The sequence below is a fragment of the Phasianus colchicus genome, chromosome 3 (genome assembly GCF_987193195.1).
Source record: "Phasianus colchicus chromosome 3, bPhaCol1.hap1.1, whole genome shotgun sequence".
NCBI classification, from domain to species: domain Eukaryota; kingdom Metazoa; phylum Chordata; class Aves; order Galliformes; family Phasianidae; genus Phasianus; species Phasianus colchicus.
In genome coordinates this window covers 7,174,211-7,196,362 of record NC_143438.1, presented here as the reverse complement: position 1 = coordinate 7,196,362, position 22,152 = coordinate 7,174,211, and the positions used below count along the sequence as shown (strand labels likewise).

Here is a 22,152-nt window from a genome sequence, read left to right as displayed (position 1 = left end):
AGAGCCACACAGAAGTATTTGTGCTGAGAAACTGCCACAGAGAAAGGGTTTCTAGTGCCCTGCTATGTACTGCCACTGGTAGTTTTTAATTAAAGTATCTGCTTGAGCCAGTTTAAAACAAAGAGGATTTTTGTGGTGAGGCTTTTTATACAGAAGCTTGTAAAGAAAATCTCAGCAGCTCTTAGGTTCACCCTTAACAACTTCAACAAGGACCAAAATTGTCAGGGCCTGGTCTTGCAGCTCCTAATCTCACTGGGGTAATCTCACTGATAGGCTCCCACAGGGAAGCAAAGAGATTGATTCTCTTGTGCTACCCACATAAGCCTCTGTCAGAGGTGAGTCAGATGAGACAAATCTCTTTTCCCCCTTTCTGTAGTAATCTAGCAAGAAGATGAAATTAGAAGGACCAAAGTGGATGCTGTTGTTGGGACAACACGGCTGTGAACTGCCTCCTGTCCTGCCCCTCCTCAAGGCTCCTTGGCTGAGCATCCCTGCCAAACCCACTGAGGGCTGTGCACTCTTTGTCAGGGCCCTCTGAAATAAAGAGGCATTTCCCATGTACTAAGAAGCTGCACAGTGAAAAAAAGTGTAGGGCATTAAAAGGGAAAATCAACTTTTATCCCATTCCCAAAGACGCTGCATTTCATCAGATGCTTCCATAGTTTTCCCTCTTTTACATCTTGGCTGTCTCAAAATTTTTCCTCTCAAACTGTGCAGATCCTTATGTGCATCTGTTGTAAAATATCTGTGTTTTGTTGCCTGCTAGAGGTTTATCTTGGAGCTGCAATCACCACACAAACAAGCAGGAACATATTAACCCACTGTGAAATTCATTTCAACATCAACAAACCAAAGCAGTGGTCTGTGAAAACAACAGAAATGCCTTTAGCAATACAGTGATAAAAGGCAGTATTCGCCCAGCTGAAGTGGCATTTATGGGCAATTTTTTGAGCACTGCCTTAAAATGAAAAAATATGCAGGACATTAAGAAGAGCATCATAAAATCATCCAAAAATGCCAAAACAACAATGACCATGTAGCAGTCAGAGAACATTCTTATTTGAAGAGAACAGAACTTCAGCTCAGACAGAAGATGACTGTTTTGGCTGCGTGGAGGTTCTCCAACCAGAAGATCCATTTGAACAGCCAGTGGAAGTCTGGATTGTCTCTGGCAGCTGTCACAAATGTTAAATCACTTTCTGGGGGGGCAGGATCTCCGTTATGTTACCACGGTACCTACAGCACAGAGGTAGGAGAAGAGGAACTTCTGTTATCGGTCAAGGAAACATTTACTGTCTTTATCCTCCCAAGGATGAAACTGTGATGGAAAAGCTGCAGAACATGCTTTCAATAACAGTAAAGTGACTTAGTGATTTCTGAGGCTACTTCTCTTCACCTTGTCCGGATCACAATGTCACACAGTATCTCAGCTAAAATAAAATGTTTACCTCAGTCATTTTCAGTTGTGTATCACATAGCATCATGTAACAGCTTGGGTTGGATTGGACCTTAAAGACCATCTAGTACCAAACCTCTTGCTGTGGGCAGGGCTGCCACCCAGCAGGACAGACTGCCCAGGGCTCCATCCAACCTGATCTTGAACATCTTCAGGGATGGAGCATCCACAACCTCTCTGGGCATCTGCTCCAGTGCTTCACCACTCTCTGACTGAAAAAATTCCTCCTAATATTTCATCTAAATCTTCTTTCTTGGTTTGAAACCATTCCTCCTTGTCCTATCACTATCAGATAATGTAAAACATTGGTCTCCCACCTGTGAAGTCTCCCTGGAGCCCTCTCCATGCTGAACAAGCCCGGGTGCCTCAGCTTTTCTTCACAGGAAAGCTGCTCCAGCCCCTGATCATCTTTGTGTCCCTCTGGACCCACTCCAACTGCTCTGCATCTTTCTTGCACTGGGGGCTCCAGGCGTGGGGGCCTCACTAGACAGAGCAGAGGGACAATCACCTCTCTTGCCCTACTGGCCACCCCTCTTTCCATGGAGCCCAAGATACTGTTGGCCTTCTGGGCTGTATGCACTCACTGCTGGCTCACATCAAGCTTTTCATAAACCAGAATCACCAAGTCCTTCTCCACAGGCCTGCTCTCAGTGAGTTCTCCCAGTTTGTACACATCTGGGATTGCCTTGATCTAAGTGCAACTTCTTACAAGTCGAACTTCATTCAGTTCCCTTGGATCCACCTTTCAAGCCTGTCCTGGTCCCTCTGGATGGCATCCCTTCCATCGTATCAACGACAACATTCTGCTTGGTGTCATCAGCAAACCTGCCAATGGTGCACTCGATCCCACTGTCTATTTTATTGATAAAGATGTAACTGAAAGCATATTCAGCTAAATCTCTCTATATAGGCATATTCAGAACTGGAGCAGAAGAATTATGGTTAAAGACCATTAGCTTTTGTGAGGACCTTCCAAGACCCTTCTTCCCCTAGCATGATTCCCAACAAAAGGAAAATCTTTTCATATCCCGCATTCTAGATGCAGGCATGCTCCTGCAGCTGAGCTAGGCAGTGCATGTGCAATATGATACCCATTACTAACAACAGCAAAAATGAGAACAGCTCACTCAAATTAGCAGTTTTTCCCCAAATTCCAAAAGACAACCGCTATAATTCCTGCAGATTTCTCTTCCATCATTCTCCCAATCACCAGGGACAGCCACACAGAAGAGTTATGTTGATGTGCAACTGTGGGTATGAATCAAGTGAAGAGCCTACTTCTGAAATATATACCAAGCTGTACAAGCTACTAGTGCTCTGTGATTTGCCTAAACAAACAATTGCAGTTATTCAAGCAGCTTGCTACACCCTTACAGAGGCCTCAGAATGGCTCAGAATGAACAGATGAGAACTAGAATGTAAAAGAATAAATTTCCAGTCAAGTTTCACCCTTCATACAAACAAACAAAAAAGAGAGGAGAAAAATCATATGAACTTTGGACTTTCCAGTTTTCTGAAACATTCCCTACCCCCCAACACACATACAATAAAACAAGTAGTGAAGTTAGGCTAAGCCCATACTGTTAAAGGCCACACCTCCAAACTTCATCATTTGCAAGAAAAAAAGAAGTATATTTTAGTTCACTAAGGTTAGAACGAAACAGAGCTTTCCTTTCTACAAATAGCATCTTTAGCAATAACACAGGGACCCTGCGAGAGATTTCAATTTGTGTCTAAGGAAAACATTATGATTGTCATAATTTCAGAACAATCTATGTTTAAAGAACTAAGCCTTCAGAACCTAGTAAAGTGAACTTTTATTTACAGTAAGGTGTGGTTACCTAGTATATTAAAAAATATCCATCAGTTTGATAAGTTAGACCTCATTCTAAAATGCAATTTATCTGCTGCCAGCATCTGAGTAATGTGCTGGCTTGTTAACAGATCTCTTTGTACAAGAAGAGGTAGATAATCCCTAAGCTCACGTCTTCTAGCCAAACAGACACATTATTCTTGCTGTGCTCAAAGTTCTGAATGGTCATTTACAGTAAAAGCAACAGCTTTCACTGGAAAACAAATAACTTGCCAAGAAATGACAATTTCTTCTTTTTTTTTTCTTAAAAAAGGCAGACCTATTGCAAATAGCCAAAAGATGATGCTTTGTCAAGAAACAAACTTGAGAAACCTTGTAACTTGATCACAAATTCCAAATTTGAGTCCTCCTATTCCTTTAGATTGTACCAGGAGGAATACAGAAATGAAACAGAAGTGCAAGCATCAGAAGACAACATGACCCTTTTTCTTTTTTTGGAGGGTAGGAGTGGGAGGGGTTTGGAGAGGAAAGGTGGAAAGAAAAAAAACAAGCTATAAAATGTTGCAAAGTTGTAGAGCCAAGTAATGTAGTATGAAAATAAAATGACATTACTAGAACAGATAATTCCTGGCCCTATTTGGTGCAGCTTATTCACTGTGTTCATCACTTGTTATCCAAGCTGTCACGAAAATTGTAGCACTTACATACACAGTCTTAACAAAAAACACACCTTTGAAAACTGTGTTAAACAAACTGAGATAATTCATGACAGAGTTGCTAAACTCACAGGAAACGGGTTTCTCTTCTGACCACCAAGCCAAAATCTCAAAGATTTTTCATGACAGGCACTTCTCATGTAACCACTGCTTACGTTTTTCTTGTCAAGAAGCTTTCTGAAATTGCAGTCTCATGGGTAGTTGCCAAGTAGAAGTCTTCAAATTCTTCCAAATCTCAAGTGTAATTAGTGGGTCAAATAGAATCTAATGGGTCGTCCTTGTGTCACATCACCTCCTTTGGCAGTACAAAGTAGTACCTAATAGAACAAAAACACTTGGAATATTTATTTATATTCTTTTACATTAATATTACACATAAACCATTCTATTTAAATGAGCTCTGGGATATCATTGTGAAATTAGGACAAGATCTGAGCCAATCTCAACTGTCATTGCTGCTCTAGAGTAGCATAAACACACTACCCAGTATGGAGGCTGTCCGTATTTGTTTCACAACTGCTCAACTCTCTCATCATCTACATCTCCTCATGGCAACGAGAATTGGTGGAGTCAGACCAACATACAGCCAAAGAGAAGAATCACAGAATCATAGAATTGCTCAGATTGGAAAAGACCGTAATGATCAAGTCCAACCACAAAAAAAAAAAAAAAAAAAAAAAAAAAAGAAGAGAAAGAAGAAAAGAAGAAGAGAAGAAGAGAACCAGCCTGCATCCTGTACTGGTTGGATAAATTAACTAGAGCTGGCCTAATAGTGAACTAAGCAATTCAGTATTAAGTCGTTTAATGAGTTAGCTCTGCTATTATTCACCAAGTTGCATTATTCATTATATGCAGACAACTGTCAGGTCATTTGTAAAATACTTTCAGCTCCCAATGATTTCACAAATTTTAACTGTTATTCTTTTCTCTTTCTTAAAAAAAAAAAATAATAATCAGAAAAAAACCTTCACGTGAACTAGAAAATCCACGTAGATCACAAACACTGTCTAGCTGAAATGAACCTGTCATGAATAATCCATAGACTAAAATAGCTACACCTAATGTTGAAAACAAACAGTAACTGTCACAGAAAACATGTTTGATCTGCAAATAGCAAAAAGTAGGTTCTTTATTGTATAATTTATACACAACAAATAATTCAGGGTGCTCAGCTCTTTCCCAGAACACATTTAAAATAATGTATATTTTGATAATAGCAAGAACATAAAAAATGAAACACAAATTAATTAGATATTAAGAAATTAGACATATTTTAAAACAACTCAGAGAATTTGAAGGTTAACTTCAAGTTAAAACAGAAAAAAAAAAAAAAGAAAAAGGATGGTTAAAAATTCTTCTTGTAAATTCTATATTCCTCATTCTGTATGACAGAGAGGTCATTTTCATCACAGCATCAATAAACTCATCAGATTGCTGAGGCCATAATTATCATTGCTGACCAAAAAAAGAAATCCCACTCCAATTAGCCTGAAGACATTATCAGAAACATGGCTACATGGACATGTCTGTCTTGAGTACTACATCAGGTAAGCACTTCAGTAGTTAACATGTTATATATAGAGATGGCACTGGAGAAAAGCATTACAAAGAGTCCAGTAATGCTTCATTACTGTGGACTTTGCTCTGGTAAGGATGTATTCGTGTCGTCTTCAGTTGCTATTTCCTCAAATTCCTAAGATTAATCAGAATTAGGCGTCATTGGTCCTTGAACGGGAGACTTCTACAAAGAGATAAGAGCTTGAAGGGCACAGGGCAGACAGTTCAGACATCGTTTCTCCACAAAATTCTGAAGAACCTTTGAAATTTTTCCATTTGAAGTTCCAAATCTAGGTCTCCTCTTAATAATCCCTTTAATGTGGCCTCAAAGTTTGCTTACCTTTTTCTGCTTTACCATTTTTACCATTAAATACATCCTTAAAATTCTTCTTAACTTTTATACTTCGAATTAACAATTGCTGGAGATTCCGTGCAGGAGATGAAAAAAATAAAATCTACTACGTGGTCTGGACTTCAGGTTGCACTAAAACATTATTCTCTATAAAAGGAGTCACATAGTAGAAGTGCTTTCCAAATCAAACCTTCTAAATCTGCATCCCTCTTTTTTTTTTTTTTTTTTTTTAATCTAAATTCCAAATTCCATTTCAACACAATTTCAATACAAAATTTAACAAATTTTGCATCTTCAATTCAGGGGCAGTTGGGAAATGGCAACTGAAGAGTCATATACTAATCTAAAAACAAGCAGGTGAATGTTAGGGTGTACTGAATAACTTAATCTTGTGACATCCTGTCAGATTAGCAGTCCTTAATATTGTGAGTATTCTTTACTTCACGTGAAATTTCATGAGGAACAGCTTGCCAGACTGTGTTCCTATTTTGCAATATACTGGAATGTTTTCAGATTAAAATCAGCATCACTCCTCACTTTTATATAGTGAAGATTCTAAAGATTTAGGGAAAAGTAATCAACAGTTTGTCTTTTGGGCTTTTTGATTACAATTAATAAAAGAGAATCATTTTCAAGGGTAGAAATGGCAAACCTTGAGACTTCTTTCAAATCTCATTACTCTGCTTTGACTCCAAATACTCACTGCCCTAAACCGTGTCATGTACATTATGTTTTATGTTACCTCCTCATACGTAGCTTTTTTTTTTTTTTAACTTTTTACCTAGCTTCTTCTGTGAGCCTATATCCTTCTCCGGTTTCAGAAAAAAATCTGGAAAACATGTTTGTGTTCTACACATTTTCAATTTTTTGAAGTTCAGTTTTTTGTATTTACACTCATGCCATATTCCCTCAAAATATCTGAGTCATAGCCATAGCAATTAACAACTGTGAATAACGCAATGTCACATAACAAATGGAAGATACAAAGGCAACAATATTCTCAAACATCCATCTAAGTCAGATTGATAGTTTTACAAGGAACGTAAGATTTTGGTTTTAATCCCCTTAAATATGACCTGGACCCAATAATAATAATCTCTTCTTAGGCATCTTTCTGTTTTCAGATCCCTGTTATATAGAGGGAGAAACAGAATGCAAGGGGGAGAGGAAGAGAACAATTAATATGATTTATTAATATGATATATGCATTAATCATTAGCAAGCCATTTTACATTCATCACTTACAGGAAGACTCATCATTCAAACCATTTTTGGTGCCAACATTAATTGCCTGATCTTGAAGCTGATCTTCCTTCCTTCCGAAGTCAACAAGACAGCAACTTCCACTAACTTTACATGAATCCCAGATACCTGCCCCTTCATGGTAGCTGAAGAACTCTTTGCCTTTCATTTTTTTTCTGAGCAAATTACTTGCTAGGCCACTTCTTTCCTATTTCTTTTTTCATCATGACATGTGTGTGCTCCTCATTTTTCATGAGATTTAGCACACAGCAATTGTTTCATCACTGAAACTGCTGAGGACGTTTTTCTGTGTAAATCACTTCACCATTTGCTTTCACACTTGGCTTTCACATGTACAGCCACTACAAACCTAAGGTCTGATTTAAACACATGCATTTTCTGCTCATCTGCCAGTAAAATCACTACTTTGCCTAGTGCAGAAGAACAAAAATAACACACACTTCCACTAAGAAGCCTATTTAGCAGAAGGATAACACATAATAGGCAATACATAAAATACATCACCTATCTGTCATCATAGCAGATGACATCTGCTGTGTCATAACTTTATGTAAGAGAACATCTTGTATTACTTTAGCTGTCAGATTGCTGATTTCAGAGGCTGAAAAGCTTTTGGTGCTCACACCTTGCTGCTGGAATAGGGGTCAATCAACCATTACCTCCACCAACAGACATCAGTTTGTACAGGAAAGTTCTGAAGGGAAAATGCAAATTCACAAATATCTTAACAGGCTTGTTTATCCCTGCAGAGAGTACAGTGCTGGAATGCACAACAAGATATGGCCTGCAAGGGTCAAAATGTGGTGATGGAGAGGAGTAGAAACTCTTCTCTATTACAGCTAGAAGCACAGTGCAGAAACCCACGGTACAGCAGAGAGCAGAGGGATCAGTCTTAGCCATGAGGCAGAACAGGACAAGCTGTCTGCCACACTACAGATCTCCTTTGGATGGAGAATCTTACTTTGATGCTATTTCTATGCACTGCAGATCCCATGCTAGGTGTCCTAGTGCAGGACAAAGTCTAGGGGAAGTCTAGAAGTTCACAACAGTCAGGCATTTGCTGCAATCCAGAGCTTGCACATGAGCTAATTCTCTGGGAAGGGGTTTAAACAGATTTGGAAAACAACTGGACAACCTGTAGCTATATCCATGCAACTCATGCACTGAAACACTGTAAGGAGAAGCTGTTGATGCCTCACCTCTCACCTCTGGAGGCGCTCAAGGCTGGGTTGGATGGGGTTCTGGCAACCTGAGTTGGTGGGTGGCAACAGCAGGGAAGTGGAACTGAATGATTTTAAGGCCTCTTCCTACCCAAGCCATTATATGATTCCATTATTTAGATACGTAAGCATATCTATTTAAAGGCATTACGCTCCATGCATCAGCAAGCAAAGCAATCACACAATTATACTCTGTGTCACAAAGTTGTTTTTCTCTCCCCACACATGCAGTACATTTACCATTAAAATAGTCCCCACAACATTTTTGTCACTGTACCAGCATCACTGGAGGATTGTCACTAATTCTTTTTTCATCTTTCAGAAAACCCTTCCCCACCATTTTATTTAAAATGTTCACATTATTTTGAAGCAATTTTCAAAATCACTGGCATTTTTCTTTCATCAGAAGCAGTCTTCTCTTAGCCTTCACTAAACAAGAATGTAACCCCCCGCTGTTCTCTGTGAATTAGGATTTTCAAGTTATTTTGAAAATTATTCAAAAAAAATTGTTTCTAATGCAGCTTTCAGTGCAACACAGCATAGAAAAGTTAGTTGAAGATAAGTCCATTTCGAATGATGTGATTTGGGTTGTTTAAAACAAAAAATATTTCCCATACTTTTGTCACATTAAACCGATGATAATTTCTATCAAGAGCTGCTGAAAGTGCTAATGGACTTCAATTCCCTTGACTTTAATGGGAGCAACACACTTCAGCATCTCACAGGAGGAAGCTGGCACCGCAGGACTGGATTTTAAAAGGACACAGTTTCTCAAACTACCTTTGTCCTGAAAGAATTCAATTTAATCAGCCCGAAGCCTGTCTCATTCGTACAATACATGTTTACAATAGAGCTATTTCTCCCATTGTCCAGTGCACAACTTTGAGAAACAGCTATTAAAGGGCTGCCTCCATAGTCCACAATCTCTTTAGTTTGCAAAACTGCTCATCTCTTTACTGAAATGTCAACAGAACACTTACTTGCCCATTGTCCGTCAGGGAGTCTCTATCGAAAGTTATAAGAGCAAACAAATAAGAAAAAGGCCAGGTTTCTGACAAAATAAAATAAAATAAAATAAAATGCTGGTTGTTGGTTGTGCAATATAAAAGAGTTCTGCAGAATCAAGCCAACTTAGAAGGTTCTGGATTTGAAACAATGACAACAATAATAAAAATCACAAAAGCTGAATCGACTAAATCAATTTTCTTGTAAAAGTGTCACAATTACAGATGGTAACAATCTGGAAATAGCTGCAAAGAGAAAATAATTACAAAGGGATGAAAACGCATTAATGCTCAATCGTACTGGCTGTGTGGGAAAGTATATTCTGATATATTCCGGCTGTCCTTAATTCATCATTTGACTGTACTAAGCGCCCACTTCTACAAACAAAAACATTGCCTCAGTTGTTGAAATCCTTTATTTAGTAATCTGTGTAGGCTGAAATGTTGAAAATGGTTTCTAAATTCCTGGCTTCTGAATCTGTCTTCAAAGTTGTCTTTGTCTGTATTATCGCACAGCTGTGAGCTTTAATCAGAGGTCGCTAGATTTACCAATTCCTGTCAAACATCCTATCGTTCCTTCCAAGAAAATATCTATTATTTTAGAACTATCAAAATCAAGGAAATGCCACTTAATCCTTAGTTTTTCCAAAATAAAATGTCATACCAGGAATGCTAAGGAGGAAGAGAAAAGCCTTGGAGTATTTTTAAGTGTGGCTTAAGAAGCTGGAAAATAGCAGGCAAGATTTGGCTGGAAATGCAAACAAGGACAGCAGACTTCAGACACTTGGGATGCTTACATCCTTTTTTAGGTACTTACCATCAAGCTATGCTCCAAGGACCACTGCTCTGCTGCTGCCTAAACTGTTGAAGGACCTTAGTGTCAAAAGTTACCTAGGCTGCCAGTATCCCCCATCTCACATACCCAAACTGCCCAGCATGGTCTAGAAGTTAAACACAAGGACATCCAAACATTCTGAGAGGTCCAATCCAGCAGGTGAGCTGAAAATTCACCTGTGTACCTGCAGGATCATGTACCTTGCAGGGTGGAGAACCACACCTTAAAAGTGAATGTCCTTGACAGGAAGCAGATAGCATTGCTTCATGCTTGTAAAAGCAATCTACATGTAATGCCATGTAATTCTCTTTGAAAAGATAATGTAGCATACTTGTGGGTTAGATCTGCAATTCCACACAGTCTTGAAATAAATGTGACAACTGAAGTATTTTGATTCATTTATAAATCACAAATGGCCATCTCTGTAAATGCAGGGAGGAATATCTCCTTTTGTAATCCTATTAAGAGACTTGGCTCAAAAAAGTCCTTGATATCTGGGACAATGAATGCTGCTAGTATCTGTAGAGTAGGAACTGAGGGGCTATGCATGTTGATGGGATGCGCTCCTCAGCAAAAGCAAATAACTGCAGCTTCCCTAAAACTTTCCCTTCCCTTGACATCGCTAAATTAATGTCATCTTTCAACCTCCACAAACAAAGGTCTCCAGAAATTCAGTCCCACCAGCAATAGTATTACTGGGTTTTTTTGGTACCTGCTTCTGCATTTCTGCAAAGTACAAACAACGAAGTATCACAGAATGACTTTAGTTGGAAGGAATCTTAAAGATCATTGAGCTCTAACCCCTCCCTGCCATGGGCAAGGTTGATACCCACTACTAGATCAGGCTGCCCAGGGCTCCATCCAACCTGGACTTAATAATTTAAAACATTGGTCCCCCACCTGTTTATAAGATCCTTTTAAGTGCTGGAAGGCTGAAGTCTCCCTGGAGCCTTTTCCACACTGAACTAGCTCAGCTCCCTCAGCCTTCCTTCATAGGAAAGGTGTGCCAGCCCTCCTCTAGACCCACTCCAACTATTTCATGTCTTTCTTGTGTTGGGGACACCAGGCCTGGATGCAATACTCCAAATGGAGCCTCACAAGGATGAAGTAAAGAAGGACAATCATCTCCCTCATCCCACTGGCCACCCCTCTTTTCATGCAGCTCAGGATACTGTTGGCTAAGCTGTAAGCACACACTGCTGGCTCGCATCAGGCTTTTTATCCATCAGAATTCTCAAGCCTTTCTCTGTAGGGATGCTCTCAATTAGTTATTCTACCAGTTTGTGCACATACCTGGGATTGCCCTGACCCAAGTGAAACACACTGCACTTGGCAATTGAATCTTTTCAGCTTCATGTGTGGGACCACTTTTCAAGCCTGTTCAGGTCCTTCTGGATGACAGCCCTTCCTTCTGTTGTATCAGCTGCCCCACTCAGCTTGGTGTTGTCTGCAAACTTGCTGAGGGTGCACTTGATCCCACTATCTATGTTGTTGATAGATGTTGAAGAGCACTGGTCTCATGATAGGCCCCTGGGGGACACCACTCACCACCAGCCTCCACCTGGACATAGACCATTGACCACAACCCTCTAGCTGTGACCATCCAACCAATTCTTTGTTCAACAAATAATCCATCCCTCAGCTCCATATCTCTCCAATTTAGAAATAAGGATGTGCTGTGGGACTTGAATGTACAGAGCAGCAGATGCACAATGCACTATTGCCTGGGCTGACAAAAACAAACAGTACCACAGTGTGGATTTGTCTTTTGACACATGAAAACAAAATACACACGTACATACATCTCATCATCATTTCTATTTTTCTGCTCAGACCATAAGTTGAGCTCTTTTAGATCATGGCCCACATAAAATGCTTTTGGGATCTTGCCAAAAAGTATTCTCCAATGACCTTGGGACTAGAGCTAGGAATCACAAGAGATGTTACTCATCATTCTCAGTGTCATTAGCAATATTTGACATGATCCTAAGTAGAAACAATAGAACAAAACTTAGTACAAGCCCAACTTGTGGAACATGCACAGTGGAACTCTTTGAGTGTCATGGCTAAAGAAAAGCAATTCCATGCCCAAGAACTGGAATGATTTGAGTTTTGCAAAGAGATAGATCAGGGGATGAAGTTTTGAGCACACTCATAATGGAGTGCATGTTTTGCAGCATTAAGGGACTAAGCCAGATGTTTACACATGAAGAAGCTCAATTTTCTTTCCAAGCAGCGTACATTCAGAGGACCTGCTTAACACTGGATGCCTTTATGTTATTGCCAAACAGCCTTAATAAGTAAAGCACTTCTTGTTCCCAGCTAAGATCAAAACATTATTGATGACGAGAAAGAAAGCTTCTTCTGTGTCAAATAAACCAAAGCTTCTGCACTGCCAAGGAGCCCTTTGCTGGTTGGAGTGGAGACTGAGAGGGAGCACAATGCTCCCTCTTCCACAGAAGCAAAGGGAGAGTGCTTTTCTTCGTTAAGGGCTTGAGAAAGCAGCACTACCCCCAGCTCCCACATTGCCTCAGCCGATGTTGTAAAAGGCTCCATCTGCTTCAGCCATGGATGCAGTTATCTTCCAGCTCTTGTCCTGTGCAGGCACTCATGCAGCTCTTGAAGATTAGCGTTCATTACTGAAGTTCTATTCAAGGCAAAAAGTAATGAATGTTTCATTTTCAAAAGAATCCCTATGGAAGCACGCCTCCAGCCTCACCATTACTTAAGCCTTTCCTCCACAGTGTTTTGAGGAGATAAGATCATCCAGATAGACTCTTATCCTGATAGTCTGACTGGATGGGATCTTACAGAATATCAGTGGAACGGGTTATAAGCAGAATAATCTGCAACTACGCAACAGCATCATTAGCAACTGGTGCTCATTAATTTTTTGTTTGGTTACATTCGGTTTATAGATGGGTTTGTTTTGCACACACTGGACAAAAGAATTGCTATTGTCAAAGGAAACTGAAGTTACTGAAGTTGCTACTTGGGCAGAACTGCGTGTGGGTTAAGAGATGTGCCCACAAAAGCAACATAGCTTTCGCCACTTCAAACAGAAACTATGAAGACTTGTCATATGTCAAATTACAGCTGCAAAAAGATCCTTAGCATCATTTGCCTAAACCATGAAACATCCTAGCTATGTAAACATTACTTCTTTGGGAGATTAACACATGGATAATAAGTTCCTGTCACGATGAGCTCACAAGTGGAATTTAAAAAAAAAAGAAAAAAAAGAAGACAACTGAGAACATTAGTTGCAGCAAAATAATTGTAGCTTAGGTTCCTTCTGCCACTGAGCTTCTCAGGATAGTAATCCATCACAACTCTTTTGATGCATGTTTTGACTTTGTTGATCAAATCAAAATAAATAGAAACATATTAAGAAGTAATCTAAAAGAATCTAAAAGAAAGAAAGAAAAAAATTAATCTTTTGTTACTAATAAAACAAACTTGAAAAAAAAAACCAAAGTAATTGAGCTCACAGCTCCTTGAGAGATTTAACTGCTAACATGAAAAGAACAATATACACACTTTATCATTAATGAAAACTTACACAGGCCACATATGTCACTTAATACTGTGAATCAGCACAGCCAGTAGAAATAATATGCCAGGGGATCCACGTGCAAAAGCCTTCAATCTGTTAAGGGGGCACATTGCAAAGGAAAGTTGCTGAAGAGGGACTTAGAAGTTCCACCTGAAGCATTACTTCCAGGTTTAAGCAAAGAAATCTGTGTAACTTTCAGGTCATTTTTCCACGTACTCCATTCACCAAGTTCCCAAGAGATATGGGAACACGAAAGGAAGGTATTTTGAGCTGAAATAAACAAAAATATTTACTGAAAACTAAGAAAATATACAAGAACAAATAAGATCCTGCCCTTTCAGTTAGGAAGCATAATGGCTGTGTAAGGTTATGGAACAAGAGCACTTCCTTTTCAAAATCCCAGTGATACCAAAGGTACAGTGAAACTCTGTCCATCAAAATAATAATAATAATAATAATCTCATATATTCAGGCTAATTCACAAAGGACAGGCTTTCCCTAGTGCCAACTCTTTGGTAAGAAGACTCCCATTCTCCAGAAGCTGCTTTTCTCCAAAAAGGCCTACAGACCTCAGAAGCATTACTTGAGATCAAGACCCCACTTGTCTTGTTTCCTTAAAGCCTATAGCTTGCATTCTGCTGAGCATATCTTTTACAGCTGAGGTGAAAAATATTAGTATGTTTTCCTAAAACCAAAACACAACGTGCAACATTCCATAGTACAGAGTTGAAATACGATGTTGCTTGCTATACATACTGTATATAAACAATAGTGTAAGTAAGTGGAAACTGCTAGCTGGAATAGTTCTTTCTTCTTCAGAGGAAGCTGAGTGCTTCTTTGCTATCTAAACTTCTTACTCAGAGCTTGTGTATGAATGGTGAGGTGCCCTATTCAGAAAGTCCTTCTTTGTATGGTAAAACATTTCCATGGGCTACCTACTGACAAAGGGATTTTAGCACAGTGAAGAGTCAAATATAAGTAAGTACAATATGGAATCCATGAATGCAACTCAAAGCAGTGGCTTATTCTATAGTACACCTCACAGTTATGACATGGAAGGTGGCATAGGATGAATGAATAAATTAACTTTTTCAAACAGACTTGTAAAAGAGCATAAGCTGCAGTTTCCCAGCAGTAACTGTCTTTAAAAAGAAATGTATTTGGAAAAAAAAAATTGAAAGTGAAGCACTCAGAATGGAGTTGGTTGTGTTTCTTTGTTGTGTTTGTGTTTTTTTTTGTTTTTGTTTTTGTTTTTAAAGAGAGAGAGAAAAGAGAGAAATACCATTATATGCTAATAAAACCCTGCTAGCTGGTTGGGTACTGTCAGCTTAACCAGACCAGATCTAGGCATGAAATCTCCATTAACAGCATAGGTAACATACTCCTAACAGCCTTTAAACTATCTGCAGGCATATAAATCTATGGATTTCAGCTACTACTAAGTTAACTTCTACTGTCACGTTGACTTTTATGTCATACTCATACTGACAAGTGCTGGTTGCAGAATTATCCTCTCTTTGAGAAAGAATTAATTCAGTTTCCGTGAACTTTCATCATCCTCGTGACCCTTTATTCTTTAAAAAGATTACTGTTGAGCAATGTTTGTGCTCAAAAACTTTCCTCTGCTCTTGGTTCCTTAATTACTTACATATTACCTTAAGATAGTCTTAAAACATTAGTAATCTTCTTTAAAGCAAAACCCTTTGGGTATAGGAGCACAGAGCGATTTAGAGCAAGTTTTTCTTCCCAATCATTTGTACCTGTCTTGCTAAGTACAGTACATCAACCAAGCCCACATCCTGGATTTAAATTTATAATGCTCAGCTCACCAGAGGGATTTACCTTTGCAGGCAGGAAAGAGGCCTGTTCAGATGCATCTTAATGTCTGAATCATTTTCAGAAAAACTGATTATGCAAATTAAGATGAATAGCATTAAGAAACATATCTTAGAGTTCTGAACTGCAGCAGGAAAAGGTTGGTGTGGTACACATGACTTTATCAGCAGATGAGCAATACCAGATATTGTGGGCTTGCCAGCATTGGCCATACAGCACAACGACAGGGCAGCCCCTGCTATTGATGTAAAACCCATTCCACAGTTTCTTCCTCTCTTTCTTTACCTCCCCTTATCCATCCCCTCTGCCCTAAAATACCCTGTGAAAGAACAGCATTTGTTGGATTAGGATTATACTCATCATTTTACACTTTAATGTTCAGGATGCTAAACACCACTCACAGGAAAATGGTTAATGTCCTCGAGAAGCTGTTTACCAAGTACAGCCTCATTGAACCAACATAATTAATGAACATTAATCCAGACAATAACTCAGTAGACAGACAGGAATGCAGTGTCAGCACCCAGTGAGATGAAAATTGGATGCCATTGTGTGTGCAGAGAAGGAAAGACTTTCATGTTAAAGGAATCTGAGGAAATGGAAATGGTTCAGCTGGAGGCAGATTTGTACACTGTCAGATTCATATTTCAGTACCAAGTCTTTATCTTTTTACTTATAAATGGGAAAGCTGTGATAGAACGTCACTGATGTTCTAGTAAGTCTTAAAATGTGTAAACATTTCCAGTATTTTTAGTCAGGCAGTGAGAAGTGGTTAAACTCCCTATTGCCCAAATGAGCAGTACGGTAATTCTCTATTATTTCACATACAGCACTGATAGAACAGAATGCTTCTTCTCATGCCTCTATGTTGGCTATGCCAAATCACAGGAGGAAACAAGAAACTGGGTTGTCTGCCATACAGACTTCTCAGTTCTCTCAATCTTATCCTTGGTCTCACAGTACAATGATGCTTCAGTAAAAGCCTACCTCTTTGGATCTACTGGTTAGATGTGATATTCAGTTTCATTTGAAATATTGCAGATGACTTCCCTTGGAAGGGAAGAAGCAAGTCACAGCAGAAACACACCAAGTCACTGAAACTTACTCTCACAGTCTGGACATATCTGCCTGTTCAATATGGAATTGTACTAAGCAAAATAAGCCTGCTCGGATTTTTATTTTTTCCCATTATACTGCTTTTCCAGAGGGGAACATTTTTGAATAATTAGTACTTTTTATTACAGTTTTCTGCTTTTTTTTTTTTTTTTTTTTCCTTTTTCAGATAAATTGACTTCATCAAAAGTGTGATTATTCTGGAAAGTCACATATGTTGTATTTTCACTCAGGGAGCTATATAGCTGTTTTCTGAGGACAAACATACAGGATTTCTACAGAAAAGATGGACTAAAATTAAAAGTTTTAAAATACAATGCTAGTTTTTCCAGAGCTATGCAGACACGAGAACATTAATTTGCTGAATGGCTATGGGATCTGTTGATGTATTTCTATTACTAACTCATGGTACAAAAGTTCAGTGAGAAGCAGAACTAATGAAAACTGGTTGGTATCAGACAGGATAACACAAGTGAACTCTCTATTTCTAACAACATTCATGCTCCAGGCAGATTTTCATCCAGATCCAGACATTCATATGAGCGTTCTTCTCTGTTGATTCTCCACTGCCCAGTAATTTATGTTGGTGCCTTTATGTCAACATGGGCATCAACAATATGTCCTCTCTACTTACTTTCATGTGCCATCCCATTTTGTAAGCTGTGTAGGAATAATGCACCCATAGAACTTCTGTCAAAGTTTGGTTAGAACTCCTCAAACCATTGAGAAGTTAGGAGTAAAGAGAAAGGCATGGTGAAAGATCATCGATATCATGATCTTGCAAGCCAAGTTTCCTCAGGAAAGCGGGCTAAAAAAAGGAGAATGGTGATAGTTTTTTCAAAGCTAGTTCAAATAAGGAGATACATCATATATCCTGTTCAGCATGCCTTTTTTAAACGACTGGAATGCAGCTGCATTCATAAACAGCTATAAATACTTCCCATAGAAAAAGCATATAGTTCTCCTCTCCTTGCTCCCAGCCAAACTTCATCTCTCCAAATGGAAGACAAGAGCCTATTTTGGAAACTCAGCTTCAGCAGTGTGCGTATTCCAGCAGTTAGGAAAAGGACAAGCTTGTGAGAAACAAAGGCAGTATAAAATGCTGTTCTATCATTATTTAGAGTTTCCCTTCACTGCTAAGAACAGGAGCAATTTTAACCTCGTAGAAACTAGGATGCAGAAGGTATCCCTCAGATAAAACCTTGGCAACCCTAACATAAAGCTAATTCAACATTTCATGCCTGTCTGAAACTGTTGTTTGTAAATTTATCTTGCTGTAAAATGAGAGCAGTTTGTTTTCAGAGTGTTTTTGTCTTGGAAAAAAAAAAAAAAATTGATCCATGCTTTTGCCACCTCAAAAAGAATACATTTTTCAATAATGGCATTCAAGGCTCCAGGAAACAGAGCCTGACGAGTACAGCACAGATTCGTAAGGTGCACAATCCAAAGTTTGAAGAGATTGTTGATTTGAGAGAGCCTTTATCCGTAAGCTAAGATGTAAGTTTGCAATTGCAAAGCAAGAGGCAGACCCAGCAGCATAGATCTGTGTTTTCTGTTTAAGCAGCCACAGTAAACCCAGGATCTGACTCAGGGTTACAGCTTGTGAGGATAAGGCCAGCAGCAACGGCTTTCAGCTTTATGTTCATGGGGAAGCCAGGGAGTGCATGACGATGTCAAGTACTTGTACAATCATTCAGCTCTTCTCCAACACTCCCCAGCCTCCTATTTCAAGTTTTCTGGGCTGACATTTAATTTATTAAATGTAGCCACATATTCTCACTGTAAAAAACATGTTTGAGGAAGGGACATGTGAACTATATGCACAGCTCCTGCAACTTAGCTATGCTGGCAGGACCAGTGGCTTGCACCAGTACTGCACAGAAAATAATCCATGAGCAATGCCTTCCCAGAATCTCAATGCAGAGAAAGGAACCAACCAGAGCTAAGTGCAAGAAATTCATTTTAAAGACACCCTGTAGTACAACTTTGCTTCCACCACTGGCAAGAGAAGTGGAAATGCCCTCTGGAAAGTGAAGGGAGTGCAGTTCTTCCCATAAACTTCAATTCCTTCAAGATTCAATTCCACAAGACTTGATCATCCCATTCTTCTGTATAACAAAATTCCATTCTAAGGCCACCTGTGCTGGATCAAACCCATCAGGAAAGTGCTGAGCTGTTGCAAACTCTGTTTGTATGCACAAACATGTTTAGAAAGAAAAAAGAAAAAAAAAAAAAAAAGGGATATCTCATTTCTAGTGTGTATTATGCTGGATTAAGTATTGAGTGTCCTCCCACAGCTGGCACAAATCCAGCATAAATTCCACACTGTGTGTTCTGCTTAATTTGACACTTGATCCAGATCATATTTGTGCTGCTTGGTGACTCAGTATTAATGAACAAGAATCAAATTTAGGAAGATTCTTCCAGCCTAAGGTCAATCAGGGTAATTACGATCACTTAGCTTTTTAATCTTCCATTAGAAGGAATTGTCTTCCACAGAGACAATTCCTGTTAAAACAACGCAGACTCACAAAATTTTAAAATGCTTAGCAGTCGTATTTCAGCATCCTCCCCGTTCCCTCCCAGTCCCCACAACTCTGCCCCAGTAATCCTCAGCGATTACTGGATTTCATTCAGTACAAAAAGCATATCATGAGAACTGTGATTTCTATAAGATGCTCCATCTCTACCCTTTAGGTCTTCTCTCCACCTACTGGAGACACCCATCCAAGTAAGAATGAGGGAAAATAGCATGTCTATAAAAATAATGACTCTAACCAAGTTCAGAAAGACTATTCATTAATATGCCATTGATAACTTAGTAAAATGCTGTACGGAAAAGGCTTGTGCTGATTTTCTTCTAACAAGGTTCTCTTCACTGCTGCCCTCTCCTCTGGGAGATGGCATGTGTGCTAAGCCTGGCAGGTTACTCTCCCCCCATCAGGGTCATCCCCAGAAATCCATGCATCTGAGATGAAAGATACCATTTCAGCCTGCTCACCAAATCTGTCTTTGACCCTGCCCAGCACTAAGCACTGCATTCCCCTGCATGAATTTCCTCTGGAAACAAATCCCAGATTTGCAGAATCACAAGATAACAGGAATTATCCTTCTGAGATCTGCATTACAAGTTTCATTTGTACATAAACACTATTTATTTCTATGTAAAAATTCAAAAAAAATGGTTTAATCAAAACAGTTCAATCAAATTAAAAAAAAAAAATAATAGAAATTAGGTGTTTATGCTTTAACTTAGCAGAGAACACCAACAGGTCCAAAGTCCTCACCTGGGCAACAACAGCACTGACTTCTAGTTTGTAAGTTCAGTCTCTCACTAAGGCATCAAATTCATACATAAAGCAATGAATATAGAACTGAACTGTATTTTTATGGACTTAGATCTCACCCAGTCAGGTGAACTTGGATCTAAGTCATTAACTCAATGATCTACAGGAGCTAGCAATCAACCATAACCTTTTCACTATAGCAACAAGATAATTTATACAATAAAGAGTAGTACATCAAGTCTGATGGTTTTATGATTGTATCTTGGGCTATTCATCAAAACAGTTTCTCAGACATCTAGACTTGGTCTATTTTTGTTTAGAGTTGATTTCAGATATGTAAAGTCAGAAATAAGTAATGTTTACAGCTTGTCTTCATGGCAAATAAATAATTGAAATACTCATTTATCTTGTGCCATCTCTACATCTGCAAAGAAGAACTTTCAGAGCAACTTATATCAAAGCTAAAAAAAGCTGACAAGAATGTAGAAGCATACACTCAGCTTACCAGAGCAATATGTCATTATGACCACAAATGAAACCAACTTACTTACACGCTTATCTCAAAAATGGAAACATAACTTATTTGCTGATGAAAAGCCCTGCTGCAGAAGATCAAGTTTTTAGGATGAGACGTTGAATTAATAATTTGATATCCAGAGAGTATTACTTGTGGTGAGTTCATTTATTTATACAAGCAGAGGTATCACTGCTATATTTCTATGTAAAAATACTCCTCCCACCTATGTATTTCTTCCAAACAGTTTCAGGCAATTTTGGCAACGTTCTCAATTACTGCATAACACTGCCACCAAACAGGAAGGTGTCCCAGCATAGGAGAAGCTGAGATTTCATGCACTGTGCTCTTGTGGAAGTGTCTGAGGACTACAGAAAGACCTTTACTGATGTCTCCTCCACTTCCACACAGCTCACAGGCAGAACTCTTTTGTGACAGGCAATGCCATCATCAAACTTGAGAATATGACAAAGTCAACTGCAAAGCTCCCAGAGTAATGCAGAAAGCTCCACTGACCCTATGTTTGCTAACAAGAATGTTAAAAATACGTCAAAGATGCATCAGAACAGTAAAACAGAATTGAACTGCTGGGCCTACAGTGAATTTCTCAGCCTTCCTGTGGATCTCAAAACGACAGTATTCACAGTCTACCCCACAACACTTGGCAGTGAGAAAAATTGGCAGGAAGCCTTGGGACTGCTCCACTCCTTGGGAATAGACTACTTGCCAAAGGGAAGAGCTACAACCACCACTAGGCTATTCAGGCACACGAAAAGCACATAAAGCTATTTGAGGAAGAATACACAGGTGCTGGTTTACTTAGCGCTTATTTCTCTAACTCCTACCTTCACTCTCACTGCCCATATCCTGGTTAAAACACCCTTATGTAAAAAGACACTGCAAACAAGATAATTGCCCTCAGGTGGCTGGTTTATTTCAGAAATAATAAACTCAAAACATATTTTGCACTGCAGTCTCATAAGCCAGCAGCAGCCAGACTTCTACTGAAGACTAATGCATTGCACACAGACTCACTAAAGCATTACACAAACCTGAAAATCTCCATCCATTACTTATCACTGAACAGAGGTAGGTAATACTTGTCATTTATCCAGTCATTTGCAATGAAAAGGCAAATGATGCCTCTCCACACTGTCTCTATTCTTTAAGCACCCAAGATGTACAAATGCACGTACAAGAACAAATAATGTAAGTATACTTCCCCATTCCTACAGCATAAATCAAGAGTGGAGAAATTTATCACTTAGAAGGGCAGAGAACCATCCAAGAGTTTCTAACCCGACAGCCTACAGAAAGCATACCACTGATGTTCAGCCACTGCACTGTGTCCCTTTCCTTTAAAGCTGCTGTGCATACATATCATCACCAACATGTTTCAGAAGTTTGCTCACCCAATACAGCATTGCCTGAACTACAGAGAGACGTGTTTATCTTACAGCACCATAATAAAAATATGTGTGACTCATGATGCTCCTTGCTGGTAACACAAGGATGATGCAACAGAGAAAAAAAATGCAGCCAAACAGGCCTACAAGCACAGCTCTGACATTTTCTGGAGGGAAAACTACAGTAATATGGTCTTGACGTTCTCCTCCAAGAACAGCCTATT

At 39.1% G+C, this 22,152-nt stretch overlaps 1 long non-coding RNA gene across 1 annotated transcript in view; it reads right to left on the bottom strand.

Moving 5' to 3' along the window:
• Nucleotides 1-309: 309 nt before the first annotated feature.
• Nucleotides 310-22,152, bottom strand: part of LOC116239946 (uncharacterized) — a 31,008-nt gene continuing 9,165 nt past the window's right edge. Inside the window, exons 2-3 of the long non-coding RNA XR_004169193.2 lie at nt 4,141-4,302; nt 310-1,236 (exon numbers count right to left, since the gene is read on the bottom strand). This is a non-coding gene — a long non-coding RNA (uncharacterized LOC116239946). The remainder of the gene's footprint in view (nt 1,237-4,140; nt 4,303-22,152) is intronic.